Here is a 14391-nt window from a genome sequence, read left to right as displayed (position 1 = left end):
GATGTGGGTATGGCAGCTGAAGCTGTTGTTACAGCTCATCCTTGTCTTAAAGAGCCTGGAAGTGTGAGTGGATGGTATGGATGGAAAATGAGCCTGAAATTTAAGATGGGGGATTATCATGGCAAGCTGTCAAGATCTGGATGTTTGGAGGTGTCTGTCAACGCAGGTAAAAGGAGCAAAAATAACCCTGACAAAGAGCACCCGCACTCCAACATAAAAAGAGCCAGACGAGCTGAAGTGAACTTCCTTCCAAACTTTCCCAAGGGAGAAAGTCAGGCCAGTTTGGAAGAAATGAGACTGCAGATTATGGACGAAGTTCAGAAGAGTCAGCAAAACCTACGCTTGATAGAAATGCTAATGCAGAAGACCTTTGGCCTTCGTCGCCAGGAGATAATTCAGGAAAATCCACAGGTGAAGGACTTCTTGGGGAAATGGCCGGCTCTTCGGATTGAATCACAGGTAAAACACAGACTTTTTCTCTTTTCTGCCACTCTTCACACATTTCTATGCCAAATTTTGAATATGGATCACATTCAAATGGAACAGCAAATGCCACTATTCACTGTGGGTAAGAACTATCACTTTGCATGTGACCATGTTGCTCAACGATGTATTTTAACGGAACATGTTGCATCACAAATGTGTTTTCTGTTGCAAATCAAGTATTAGTCTTTTTATATAATTATTTTTTTTGTTTTTTTGGTTTTGTAGCTTTGTGCTGAGTTCCAACGCATCACAAACGTCAACCTACGGAACCAGTTCTATGCTGTGCTTGACCAACATACACCTGGACTGGTGGCCTTGTATAGGCAGAAGGCGGCACGAACCGGAAAGATATCAGAGGCGCTGCGTGACATCTTAAAGATTTATGATCTCCAGGTGAGTTAAAGATGAACTTTGAGCTTCAGGTCCCACTGGACAGCAGGGCCTCAGGGTGTCATCGTCTGTCTAACACTGCCAAATGCCATGAAATTTTGTCAGCACATCCATACTGAAAGAAGAATGAAATCTGTTATATTCATTTTTGCTTGTTCTTCCAGGATGTGCGCCATGTCAATATGAAGCGTACTGTAGCCCTTCGTGCCCTCCCGGTATACCTGCGTGAGGAGGACCCACAGTTCTTCAAGACTTGGAATGTAAGTATTCAGTATATTCACAGAACTATTAGTATCTCTAGCAGCCACTTAGCTATATCTAGTTACCCCTTAGTAAACCTTGTGTGTAGGTGTCATTGTAATGGTAAATGGACTGTACTTAGTGTGCACATGGATATACAGTATGTGCATATAAGCATACACACATATATGTAAAAGCCCTAACCTCATGTAATCCCAAACCTCAGTCTCTCACAAAGCCCTGGCCTAACTTTACCCAGACCTGGAGAAGGCTAATCATTTGATTGACCTTTTGGCTTAACCTCTCATAAAATAACACACACACTCAATCTCTCTGTAAAAATTACTTAAAAATACCTTTTATGAGATGCTGTACATTACATATCACAATAAAGCACCCACGATCTAATACCTACCTGCATATTAATAGCCTGTTGAATACTCAGCTGTAAAATACCTACCTGGGTACACTTACCTATTAAATAACAACCTGTATGATATTAAAATGTAAAATACCTGCTGCTACACTTACTTCTTTTATGATTGGCTGTAGAATAGACAGCTGTAAAATGCTTACCTGTATTCCTACCTGTGGGTTGTTGGCCTGTATAATAGTTACTTGAGATATACCTACTATATACTGTACTTACCTGTTGAGTAATCACCTGTAATATACACTCAATGGCCTTTTCATTAGGTACACCTGTGCAATATAATTCAATCCATTACAACTCTGATATAAATTCTACATCTATAAAGTTTATATATTTTCAGTTTTTGTTGACATTGTCGGAAAGCTGAAAATTCTACTATGTTTATTATTGAGGTCATAGTGGGTGACGATGTATTATTGAATGGGTTTCCTAATATTTTGTCCACTGCATTAACATACAAGAAAGGGGCAAAATATTATGAACACCATTCAATATAATTCACCCCACTATGCCACCACCAAGTATTACAACCTCAGTAATAAATATAAAGAAGAATTATCACCTTTCTGACAATGTCAACAAAAACTGAAAATGTATAAAATTCATAAACGTAGAATTTTAAGGAGAGCTGTTGTATTGGATTGACTTGGGTTACACACATGCACCTGATGAAGTGGCCAGTGAGTGTAGATGCAGTTGTTGTGTTTCTTCAAGTTAACCTAACAGTTGCACCCTCTCTGTGTCTTTCAGGTGGAGGAGTCAGATGAGACAGGCATCATTGACACTCCTGTTGCTCTTGTCTCAGAGGACACTGCAGATCCAGTTCATTTCAGTCCTGCAAGCATTTCTATTGTTGTCGAAGACGATGTTGTGATGAGTGATATCCCTAACTTGGCTGATGCATTTGCATTGTTGTTTGTGTTGATGTACGCATTGCATTTGGACTATCCCAAGAAACTCATTCACACTTTTACATTCATCCAGAAAATCCTAATGGGTCTTGATGATGATAAACCACTTAAACCCTGCCTACTGAGGCTCAAAACTGACCTGTTAATGAAAGAGTAGGCTAACTTCAGAGTTGTTTACATGTTGATGTGTTTTTGGGGTTCCCAGTATGGTAACTTTATAGTATGTTGTTCAACATGGTGTTCAACGCATTTGAAACTGTTTACATTTGGCGAATTATGTCTTTCCCACCAAATCTAACGTAGTTGCTGCTGTTTATACTTATCGGTTGTACACCAACTTGGTGCTCTGAATCCTAAAATGATGTGAGATGTGCCTTTTTTATATTTTGTTTTTATAGGTTTTTACAAACAGGATATATTTGATGTCTTGATTACGTGTTTTGATACATTTATTGTTTATTTATTTACTTTTTTTAAATATTTTTTTTTTTATTTCATTTGCACTTTGATGGTCATGGCTGTTACTAATGCTGTTTTAAGAAATCAGGCCATACTTTTTATATTAAGCACTTTAAGATGCTCAGTTCCTGATTATCTTGTTCCTGTTTGATATGTAGAGATACATATGTTCACACACAATCACAGTCCCATACAGACACACACACACACACACACAGAAAAATGCACAACCAAACACTAAATGAGTTTAACAAGATGTTAGATGATATATTGTTAGATGTTATATTTGTAGCTAGAGCAGAGGTGTTTAATTGTGCTGTCTATGTATGTTTTCATTCCAACTAAATACTTCACCAGGTAATTTCACTGGTTAACACACTTACAGCTATTGGGTAGGTGGTGAAACTAGTATGTGACATGAGTCACTTAGCGCATCATGGTACATGGTTAGACACCTCTTTGCTAGAACAGTTTTAAAAAATGACTGCTGTTGATGGTCTGACATGTGTTGTATAAAACAATTTTAAGACTGAATAAAAGAAAATGTACAGCTGAAGTTATTTTTTTTTGTAGTTTTAACTTGTGAATTTCATTAGCTTGTGGGTTATACACAAGTATATTTTTTGAGTTAGTAGATTTCTATTTAATTAAGTACCATTGGATCAAAATAATTAAATATGGAGATACTAAAATTGTGCATATGTTAAACAATATTTTTAAGCACGGTGCACTTAAAAAAATAAAACATAAAATTTAAATGTTTAAGTTTGATTAGATTGTAACTTTAAAAAAAATCTTACTTAAAAAAATTAAGTTACTTACCTCAAAAGTTATTACCGTATTTTCCGGACTATAAGTCACACTTTTTTTCATTCTTTGGCTGGTCCTGCGACTTATAGTCAGGTGCGACTTATATATCAAAATATATATAATTTAACATGTTTTTAAATGTTATTTCATGCTGAAAACATTACCATCTACAGCCGCGAGAGGCGCTCTAGGCTTGTGACAACTATATGCTGCTCCTAAAGACAACTGAGAAAGAAAAGAAAATCTTATTCTGCATATTACAAACTGCAGGTAGTAAAATACGCAGCCGAAAACGGTAATCGAGCAGCACAAAGAAAGTTTGGAGTGAGAGAGAAACTTGTGAGGGACTGGCGAAAAGGTGACTCTTACTGCAATGAAGGAAACAAAGAAAGCTAGTCGGCTAATCGCGGGCTGAAGCTGGAGGAACGAGTCCACAGATGGGTGCTTGAACAGCGTCCTGCTGGGAGAGGCTCGTCAACGCTGCAGTTACGTCTCCACGCCCTGGTAGTTGTTCTGTATTCTGTTGTATAGTTGAATAACTGTTAATGTGTTACGTTAACATACCGGACACCTACCGTATTCAGCCCCTTGTTCTGGGTGCTATTGTGTAGTTTAATAACTTGCCTTTCCTGTACTTGGTTTTGGATTTTGTGAAATAAATTTCTAAATAAATGCGACTTATAGTCCAGTGCGACTTATATATGTTTTTTTCCTCTTCATGACGCATTTTTTGACTGATGCGACTTATACTCCGGAGCGACTTATAGTCCGGAAAATACGGTATGTAATCAGTTTCTGCAAAGGTTTTGAGTACTATGAACTTATTGGGGTTTACAGTGCAGACTGTCTGTCTGTCTCCTCCTCCTCAGACTGTCTGACTGTCTGTCTTTTTTTGTTGGTTTTTGACACTTTTGTCGAGATTGTTTTGGAGGGTTTGAGGTGAAAAAAGCCTAAAAAGTGAAATCAGAAAAAATAGAAATAACAGAACAGAAACGTGTTTAGTTTATACTTACCTTCTTTCATCTGTCTTCTTTCTTCTGTCCTCCTCCTCCTCAGGCTGTCTGACTGTCTGTCTCCTCCTCCTCAGACTGTCCTCCTCCTCTTCCTCAGACTGTCTGACTGTCCTCCTCCTCCTCCTCAGGCTGTCAGACTGTCTGTCTCGTCCTCAGACTGTCTGTCTCCGCCTCAGACTGTCTGTCTGTCTCCTCCTCCTCAGACTGTCTGACTGTCTCCTCCTCATCAGACTGTCAGATTGTCCCCCTCCTCCTCCTCTTCCTCAGACTGTCCTCCTCCTCCTCCTCAGACAGTCAGACTGTCTGTCTCCTCCTCCTCAGACTGTCTGACTGTCGTTTCTGCACTTTTGTCGAGACTGTTCTGTTTGCGTGAAAAAAGCCGAAAACGTGACATCAGAAAAAATGTAAAGACAGAACGTGTCTGTCTCCTCCTCCTCTTCAGACTGTCTGACTGTCCTCCTCCTCAGACTGTCTGTCTCCTCCTCAGACTGTCTGTCTCCTCCTCAGACTGTCTGTCTCCTCCTCTTCAGACTGTCTGACTGTCTGTCTCCTCCTCCTCTTCAGACTGTCTGACTGTCTGTCTCCTCAGACTTTTTTTTAGTTTTTTTGTTGGTTTTTGACACTTTTGTCGAGATTGTTTTGGAGGGTTTGAGGTGAAAAAAGCCGAAAAAGTGAAATCAGAAAAAATGGAAATAACAGAACAGAAACGTGTTTAGTTTATACTTACCTTCTTTCTTCTGTCTTCTTTCTTCTGTCCTCCTCCTCCTCAGACTGTCCGTCTCCTCCTCAGACTGTCAGACTGTCCGTCTCCTCCTCAGACTGTCTGTCTCCTCCTCAGACTGTCAGACTGTCTGTCTCCTCCTCAGACTGTCAGACTGTCAGTCTCCTCTTCAGACTGTCCGTCTCCTCCTCAGACTGTCAGTCTCCTCTTCAGACTGTCTGTCTCCTCCTCAGACTGTCTGTCTCCTCCTCAGACTGTCAGTCTCCTCCTCAGACTGTCTGTCTCCTCCTCAGGCTGTCTGACTGTCCGTCTCCTCCTCAGACTGTCTGTCTCCTCCTCAGACTGTCTGTCTCCTCCTCAGGCTGTCTGACTGTCCGTCTCCTCCTCAGACTGTCTGTCTCCTCCTCTTCAGACTGTCTGACTGTCTGTCTCCTCCTCCTCCTCCTCCTCCTCCTCCTCTTCAGACTGTCTGTCTCCTCAGACTTTTTTTTTTGTTTTTTTGTTGGTTTTTGACACTTTTGTCGAGATTGTTTTGGAGGGTTTGAGGTGAAAAAAGCCTAAAAAGTGAAATCAGAAAAAATGGAAATAACAGAACAGAAACGTGTTTAGTTTATACTTACCTTCTTTCTTCTGTCCTCCTCCTCCTCCTCCTCCGACTGTCAGACTGTCTGTCTCCTCCTCAGACTGTCTGTCTCCTCATCAGACTGTCTAACTGTCCGTCTCCTCCTCTTCAGACTGTCAGACTGTCTGTCTCCTCCTCCTCAGGCTGTCTGCTGTAAATATCTTGATGTAAAGGGAAACATATATTACAATCCAAATATAAAAACATATTGAATATATTGCAGTAAGGCTGTCAGACATTCTGTCTTACTTTCATCTATTTATTCTCCTTTCGGTCGACTTTCTATCTGAGTCAACATGTAGCCGAGAGGCATCATTTACTCCTCCCTCCTCTTCTTTTGTTAGGAAGTAACCTCCTTAAATGACAATTATTCACCTCAATGATACATGAATTCATTTTAATGTATTAATTAACCCCTGGACTGTAATATTTCAGATGTTTGACCAAGATTTCTGCTCATGTCCAAAACGTTGTGCACATTCAGAATATATCTGATCTGTGCTCTCTGAGATCTGGAGGAGTCGTGATATTTTGAGAAAAATAAAGTGCGCCATTGTGTTTGTTTTTTTTAAATTCTATTATAGGCTACTTATTTTTGTAAAAAAATAAATAAATAAAGAGAGAGAGAGACAATCAGCTGACGCTGCCTCTGAAAGTAACTAACTAAAGCTGTAACAGATGAATGTAGTGGAGTAACTAAAGTAACTAGTAACTAAAGTAACTAGTAACTAAAGCTGTAACAGATGAATGTAGTGGAGTAACTAAAGTAACTAGTAACTAAAGCTGTAACAGATGAATGTAGTGGAGTAACTAAAGTAACTAGTAACTAAAGTAACTAGTAACTAAAGCTGTAACAGATGAATGTAGAGGAGTAACTAAAGTAACTAGTAACTAAAGTAACTAGTAACTAAAGTAACTAGTAACTAAAGCTGGAACAGATGAATGTAGCGGAGTAACTAAAGTAACTAGTAACTAAAGTAACTAGTAACTAAAGCTGGAACAGATGAATGTAGTGGAGTAACTAAAGTAACTAGTAACTAAAGAATAGACTAAAGTAACTAGTAACTAAAGCTGTAACAGATGAATGTAGTGGAGTAACTAAAGTAACTAGTAACTAAAGTAACTAGTAACTAAAGCTGGAACAGATGAATGTAGTGGAGTAACTAAAGTAACTAGTAACTAAAGTAACTAGTAACTAAAGCTGGAACAGATGAATGTAGTGGAGTAACTAAAGTAACTAGTAACTAAAGCTGGAACAGATGAATGTAGTGGAGTAACTAAAGTAACTAGTAACTAAAGTAACTAGTAACTAAAGCTGGAACAGATGAATGTAGTGGAGTAACTAAAGTAACTAGTAACTAAAGTAACTAGTAACTAAAGCTGTAACAGATGAATGTAGCGGAGTAACTAAAGTAACTAGTAACTAAAGTAACTAGTAACTAAAGCTGTAACAGATGAATGTAGCGGAGTAACTAAAGTAACTAGTAACTAAAGTAACTAGTAACTAAAGCCGTAACAGATGAATGTAGTGGAGTAACTAAAGTAACTAGTAACTAAAGTAACTAGTAACTAAAGCCGTAACAGATGAATGTAGTGGAGTAACTAAAGTAACTAGTAACTAAAGTAACTAGTAACTAAAGCTGTAACAGATGAATGTAGCGGAGTAACTAAAGTAACTAGTAACTAAAGCTGTAACAGATGAATGTAGCGGAGTAACTAAAGTAACTAGTAACTAAAGCTGTAACAGATGAATGTAGCGGAGTAACTAAAGTAACTAGTAACTAAAGTAACTAGTAACTAAAGCTGTAACAGATGAATGTAGTGGAGTAACTAAAGTAACTAGTAACTAAAGTAACTAGTAACTAAAGCTGGAACAGATGAATGTAGTGGAGTAACTAAAGTAACTAGTAACTAAAGTAACTAGTAACTAAAGCTGTAACAGATGAATGTAGTGGAGTAACTAAAGTAACTAGTAACTAAAGTAACTAGTAACTAAAGCTGTAACAGATGAATGTAGTGGAGTAACTAAAGTAACTAGTAACTAAAGTAACTAGTAACTAAAGCTGGAACAGATGAATGTAGCGGAGTAACTAAAGTAACTAGTAACTAAAGTAACTAGTAACTAAAGCCGTAACAGATGAATGTAGTGGAGTAACTAAAGTAACTAGTAACTAAAGCTGTAACAGGTGAATGTAGCGGAGTAACTAAAGTAACTAGTAACTAAAGTAACTAGTAACTAAAGCTGTAACAGAGTAATGTAGTGGAGTAACTAAAGTAACTAATAACTAAAGTAACTAGTAACTAAAGTAACTAGTAACTAAAGCTGTAACAGATGAATGTAGCGGAGTAACTAAAGTAACTAGTAACTAAAGTAACTAGTAACTAAAGCTGGAACAGATGAATGTAGTGCAGTGTTGTAATGTAACGAAGTACAAATACTTCACTACTGTACTTAAGTAGAATTTTCACGTATCTGTACTTTACTTTGTTATTTATATTTCCGGAAACTTTTACTTTTACTCCACTACAGTTTCTAAATAAAATGTATACTTTTACTCCACTACATCTCCCCTGAGCATCTTAGTTACTCGTTACTACAAAATAAAATCACAAGTAATTTGTTACACTGGAAAAACAGCAGGTTTGGAGAATCATTGCCAAGATAATGTACGCTCCGTTCCAGCTGGTGACCTGATGCCTGTTTGCTGCCAAGCGGTAAAAATAAATAAAAAATAAAAACATAGGCCAAAACTAAAGAGGAAGAGGAGGAACCATAATGACTGATAGTGTCACCATGGTAACAGACGATGACCACCCTGACAACAGTGGTGATGAAGATGACATTATACACCTTTGGCCATTAAGTTCATAATCAAAGGTTTTTTAATTTTTACTTTTACTTCTAATACTTAAGTCCATTTAATATCAGAAAATTACTTTTGATACTTAAGTACAGTAAATATTAGATACTTTAAGACTTTTATTCAAGTAATATTCTAAAAGGATACTTTTACTTCTACCAAAGTTATTTTCTGGTAAGATACTTACTTTTACTCAAGTATTGCTTTCAAGTACTTTATACAAGACTGATGTAGTGGAGTAAAAAGTACAATAGACAAGAAAGTGGCATGAAAAGAAAAGACTCAAGTAAAGTACAAGTAGCCTACCTCACATGTGGACTGAAGAAAAGTACTGGAGTACATGTACTTAGTTACTTTCCAGCTTTGAGATATTGGTTCCCAGTCAGAACCCTCCTCCTCCTCCTCCTCCTCTGCCTCCTCCTCCTCCTCTGCCTCCTCCTCCTCCCATCCGACTGCCTCCTCCTCTGCCTCCTCCTCCTCCTCTGCCTCCTCCTCCTCCCGTCCGACTGCCTCCTCCTCCCATCCGACTGCCTCCTCCTCCCGTCCGACTGCCTCCTCCTCCCATCCGACTGCCTCCGACTGCCTCCTCCTCCTCTGCCTCCTCCTCCTCCTCTGCCTCCTCCTCCTCCCATCCGACTGCCTCCTCCTCCTCCTCTGCCTCCTCCTCCTCCCGTCCGACTGCCTCCTCCTCCCATCCGACTGCCTCCTCCTCCCGTCCGACTGCCTCCTCCTCTGCCTCCTCCTCCCGTCGTGTGTATCCACCATGGCTGAACATCATATACCACAGCGGGTCAAATTTACCCGTTTTTAATTTTTGTTTTATATCAGAAAATATGGGACATAGAAATAAGCGCTGAAAATGTGTAGAAGAAAAATTTCACAATTTAAAAACGTTGGAAAAAGCCAAAAAAAAAAAAAAAAAAAAAAAAAAAAGGCTTCAAAAACGTCGAAAAAAACGCAAGAAGAACCAGGCACTTTAACAATTCATTGGTGGCCTGTAGCTTCAGATTAGGGGATATTTAGGTATTGTGTTGTTATGTATGTATGTATATATGTAGTTGAGTAGCAATAACTAATAGGTTATTGTGGAAACTCTCCTGTGGCCTCGATGTGGACTCTCTCAGCCAGAGTCTGAGCAGATGTTGACCCCAGCTCAGCCACTGGCAGACTGACAGGAGTGGAGCTCTGGGTGTAGAGTGGGCGGAGCCAGGGCAGACTGTCGCCCGGCTACTGCTGTTCATTGGACCGAATGCGTCAACAGAGCCGCCATCTTGGAACAGGAGAGCCACTCCTCTTTAATGCATCAGCGTCAATGTAGACAAAATGGCTAAAGGAGATAAAATCACCATACATCGTCAATCTCAAGTGATTTTCTAAGTTTTTGTGGTTCGTTCCAAAAGGTCAGACATGTATTTATGATCGAGTGCAGAGAAAATTTAAGCTTCTGATATTAATATAATCTACTTTGTTCAAAATGTAATGCCTAGTGCTTGTAAGCCTAGGTTTTGTAGTCCCGTTATTCCACTTCATACTGCTTCCACTTAACTTGTGTGGACGTTTTCAATTTTTGTTTTCTAATAAAAAAAATATGGGATGTAGAAATAAGCGCTGAAAAATGTGTAGAAGAAAAATGTAACAATTTAAAAACGTTGGAAAAAGCTAAAAAACTGAAAAAATGGCGTCAAAAACGTCGAAAAAAGTTTTTTTTTTCCAGGTTGACAACACAAGGGCTTAGTAAACTTAAGATGAACTATCGAATACAAAACAAAGAGACTAATTAATGTGTTAATATACAAAGCATATTTATTATATTATAATTATATTATATTATTCACAGATTTGAGTCCAAACGGTAACTTCACCCTTCTGACTTAAGAGTTTATGCTTCAAAGTGAAGTTTATACCGACTGAAATGTCCAGGCTCACTCCTCCACTATTGATTTCTGCATGCATTTATTTATTTAACGATACTTAAAGTCATGTTTCGTCGTCCACAGGCCGAGTTCCGCCAGACTCCCTTTAGGAAACCTGTGATTTAAACTTCAACAGGCTGTGACAGTCCGCTCCGTTCAGTCCCTTCCCTCCAGCGGGCTCAGCAGTAGGCTACGGCCCGGGCCTCCAGCTGCGTGTTGTCGGTTTTGGCTCCCAGGAAGCGGGCAGTGAGCTCCAGATCCTGCAGCCGCTGACAGTCTCTGCTGCCCCGCTGTAGCTTCTCTCTGTCCGCCTGCTGCCGGCAAACGCAGTGGAACTTCCCACCGAAATCGACATACAAGTCGTCCTGGACTACGTGTAGATCCCCCCGAGCACCATTCTGTCTTTGGCCGGTCCGATTTGGATCAGCGGAGACCGGCGCAGCAGCGAGGCGAAGCTGTGTTTTTGCCCGGGGGAAGAGACGCTGCCGCCGGCCACGGAGCTCTCCGCCTCCCGCTGCCACCGGAGCTCAGATTGCTGGTCGAAGGCATCCTTGCTGCTTGCTGTCTCCTCTTCTTTCTGCTGTCTCCTCTTCTTTCTTCTGGCTCCTTTTCTTTGTTCTGTCTCCTCTTCTCTCTCCTGGCTCCTCTCTTATATGTGTGTCTAGAGCGGGCGGAGCAACGACAGACTATTCAACAACAGCTAACATCCGTCCGAAGGCTTAAGGTTTGTCATATTTTTTAGAAGATTACCCCTGTCTTCGACAGAAACATGAGCTTACTATTTGTTAGTTACCGAGTCATTATTTTCATAACGATACAGTGTAGAACTTTACTTTGCCGAAAGCAACCACATTTCTGCCCCCTCTGACGGCTACCACTGATGCTAATTAAGCAAACAGCCAACAAGCTAGCGTAGAGCCTATGCTTACTACAACTTTGCTTGCAGTCAAACAGCAGACTTTAGCTCTGCTTACTGGTTACTTAGCTACTTGATCTTGATCCATGGTGGTCTACGAGGAGCATTTTAGCTCAGATAATCCATTTAGCAACAGTGATTTCTAGCCAACTACGGTTCATGCATGCTATAAGGCTAAGGCTAATTTCAAGTATGATAGCGCTAATGCTAGTTGGCTAATGTAGTCTCTGAGGGAGTAACACTAAAACCGTGCTTTTATACCCATTTTTGTGAGGGTTCAATACAAACAGTTACCAGGTAACCTGTGACTAAGTATCTGAGGCAAATCACGAGACATATTCACTATGATATGAGGTATTATAACGTTTTAAAAAGATCGCTAATGCTAACCGCTAGCTAGCGCTAATTGCTGACTCATGCTGTAAGCTAGTAGCTAGTACAGCTAATAGCGGAGCATTGCACGCATTCTGTTGACAGAGTAATTAGTGTTTAGTGTAGTTAACAGACTTTGATGGTTGACAAACCACTACATTGGGATTTAACTGGTTCTGTAAAGACCTCTAGATTATACTGTTAACTGTTGGCCCTCCGTCCCTCTGGTAGGAGATACAGGCCACTGTTCCCCAAAACCAGCCGACACAGAGACGGCTTCTTCCCCCAAGCAGTCGCTCTGCTGAACGCTCAGAAATACCCCCCCACCCTGTTCTGCTCATCTACCTCATGTCTATTTCAATCCTACAGTTACAATAGTATTAATATATTACCATTGCACTGATCTGCCTTGCACTGTACTCATATTTAAATCCTAAAATCTCAGTCTATTGACTGATATTGAACTATTCCTTCCCTCTCTTTGAATATATTTTAACATTACCAGATCTTGTTCTTCTCCCCTATAGTGGTTGAATATGGATGACTTTGTTAAACTAAAGTTACCAGAATGGCAACTTCTGGAGCTGATGGACCCTTTTGCAGGTAAATATGTTATATTGTTGTACTCTAGGCCTATTATTAATATTACGGATGGTACGGTTCACAAAACCCACGGTTCGGTTCGTATCACGGTTTTAGGGTCACGGTTTTCAGTTCTGTACGGTTGTTGTTGTTTTTTCTTTACTGTTTTACTCCGGAAATATACTTCAGCATATGATATATATAGCTTAATTATCCACAATTTAGGATACAGTATTAAAAAATAGTTATGCACAAACTGAATTTGACTTTAAGCCCATTATTGTGACCATCTCTGAGGAAAGCTAGGTGAGATTTTGTTACAGCAAGAAGGAAGCCATGGATGATTTCAACAAGCTTTTCATTTATTTGGCTAAAGGAGAATGTGTATTGCCATCTACAGGAACGAACTTATGTGCCTTTTTAGCACATGAAGATTGAAATATTACAGAATTGAAATAACTTGTATTTATCAAACTACCAACTTGAAGGTGTAGCTCTTACAAAAATTGTATCCTTTGAAAGAAAAAGAGAGGAACTCTTAATGCTCCGTCTTTTGAATAAGTCAGAATACGTTTAACATAATTGCCTATAATGAGGCTATAACAATAGCAAAAACCATAAACATAAAGTGAAGCATAAGTTCAACCAGCTCAACACAAAAACAGTATCAACAATGCTATTATTCCCTGAGAGTGAGGATACATTTTTTTCACTTGAAATTAAAGTGCAGTATTTATGGCTGGAGTTCTTATCTAAACTTAAAGTGCCACTGTAATATTTCAAATATTAAAAACAAAAATGCTGGCTATCAATATAAAATGTTGCATAAAAATAAACACACTCCTCTGTTCACTTATTTTTCATATTCTTCTGCAAGAATATCAGTTTGTCCACATTTTCTGCCAAGAGGCGAGACCTCCCTGCAGTGACCATAGGGGCTTTCCGACAAGTACTCTCCGGTTGGAAAGCACCTATTGTCCCCTGCCGTTGAGAAATCGCCTTCACGTGGCACAGATGTACCTGAGACAGCGAGGTTACGTTGTGCCAGCTTAGCAATGTGAGGATACTTATGCTCATTGCTCTTCCACCATGCGAGTGCGTCTTCATCCCCAGAGATGCAGCCTGTGGCCTTGTATGAGGTGTCTGACAAAGGCTTGGTGCTTCTTTCCTCTGGCTCTGTTGTAAAAAAAAAAATCTGCCAATACCATTGCCGTGGCAGATTATTTCTGGGGAGGAGAGGTCTCTGATGGCCCTGGCTCCTGAGGACGAACTGGCCGCTTGGGCTTCACTGCCTTGACCCTGACGAGTATATGACAAAATAGCCATTTTGGAAATGTTAATAACAACAAATAGCTCTCATGGCAGCAAACAGTTATTCTCTACTGGGCAGTGGGGAATAGAAAAATACTACAAAGGCACAAATAGATGAAATATGCTTGGTTAGTCTAAAAAAAGAAAGAAGAAAACAGCAATTATCATTAGGATAATTGCTGATAAATTAACCCTTGTGTAGACTTCGGGTCACATTGGCCCGTTTTTAAATTTTAGTTTTATATCAGAAAATATCGGACGTAGAAATAAGCGCTGAAAATGTGTAGAAGAAAAATTTAAAAATGTAAAACGTTGGAAAAAGCAAAAACAAATTGTGAATAAAAGGCGTCA

This window comes from Sander lucioperca, chromosome 23, assembly GCF_008315115.2.
Source record: "Sander lucioperca isolate FBNREF2018 chromosome 23, SLUC_FBN_1.2, whole genome shotgun sequence".
NCBI classification, from domain to species: Eukaryota; Metazoa; Chordata; class Actinopteri; order Perciformes; family Percidae; genus Sander; species Sander lucioperca.
The sequence above is the reverse complement of the archived record's forward strand: the minus strand, read 5'-3'. Positions refer to the sequence as shown.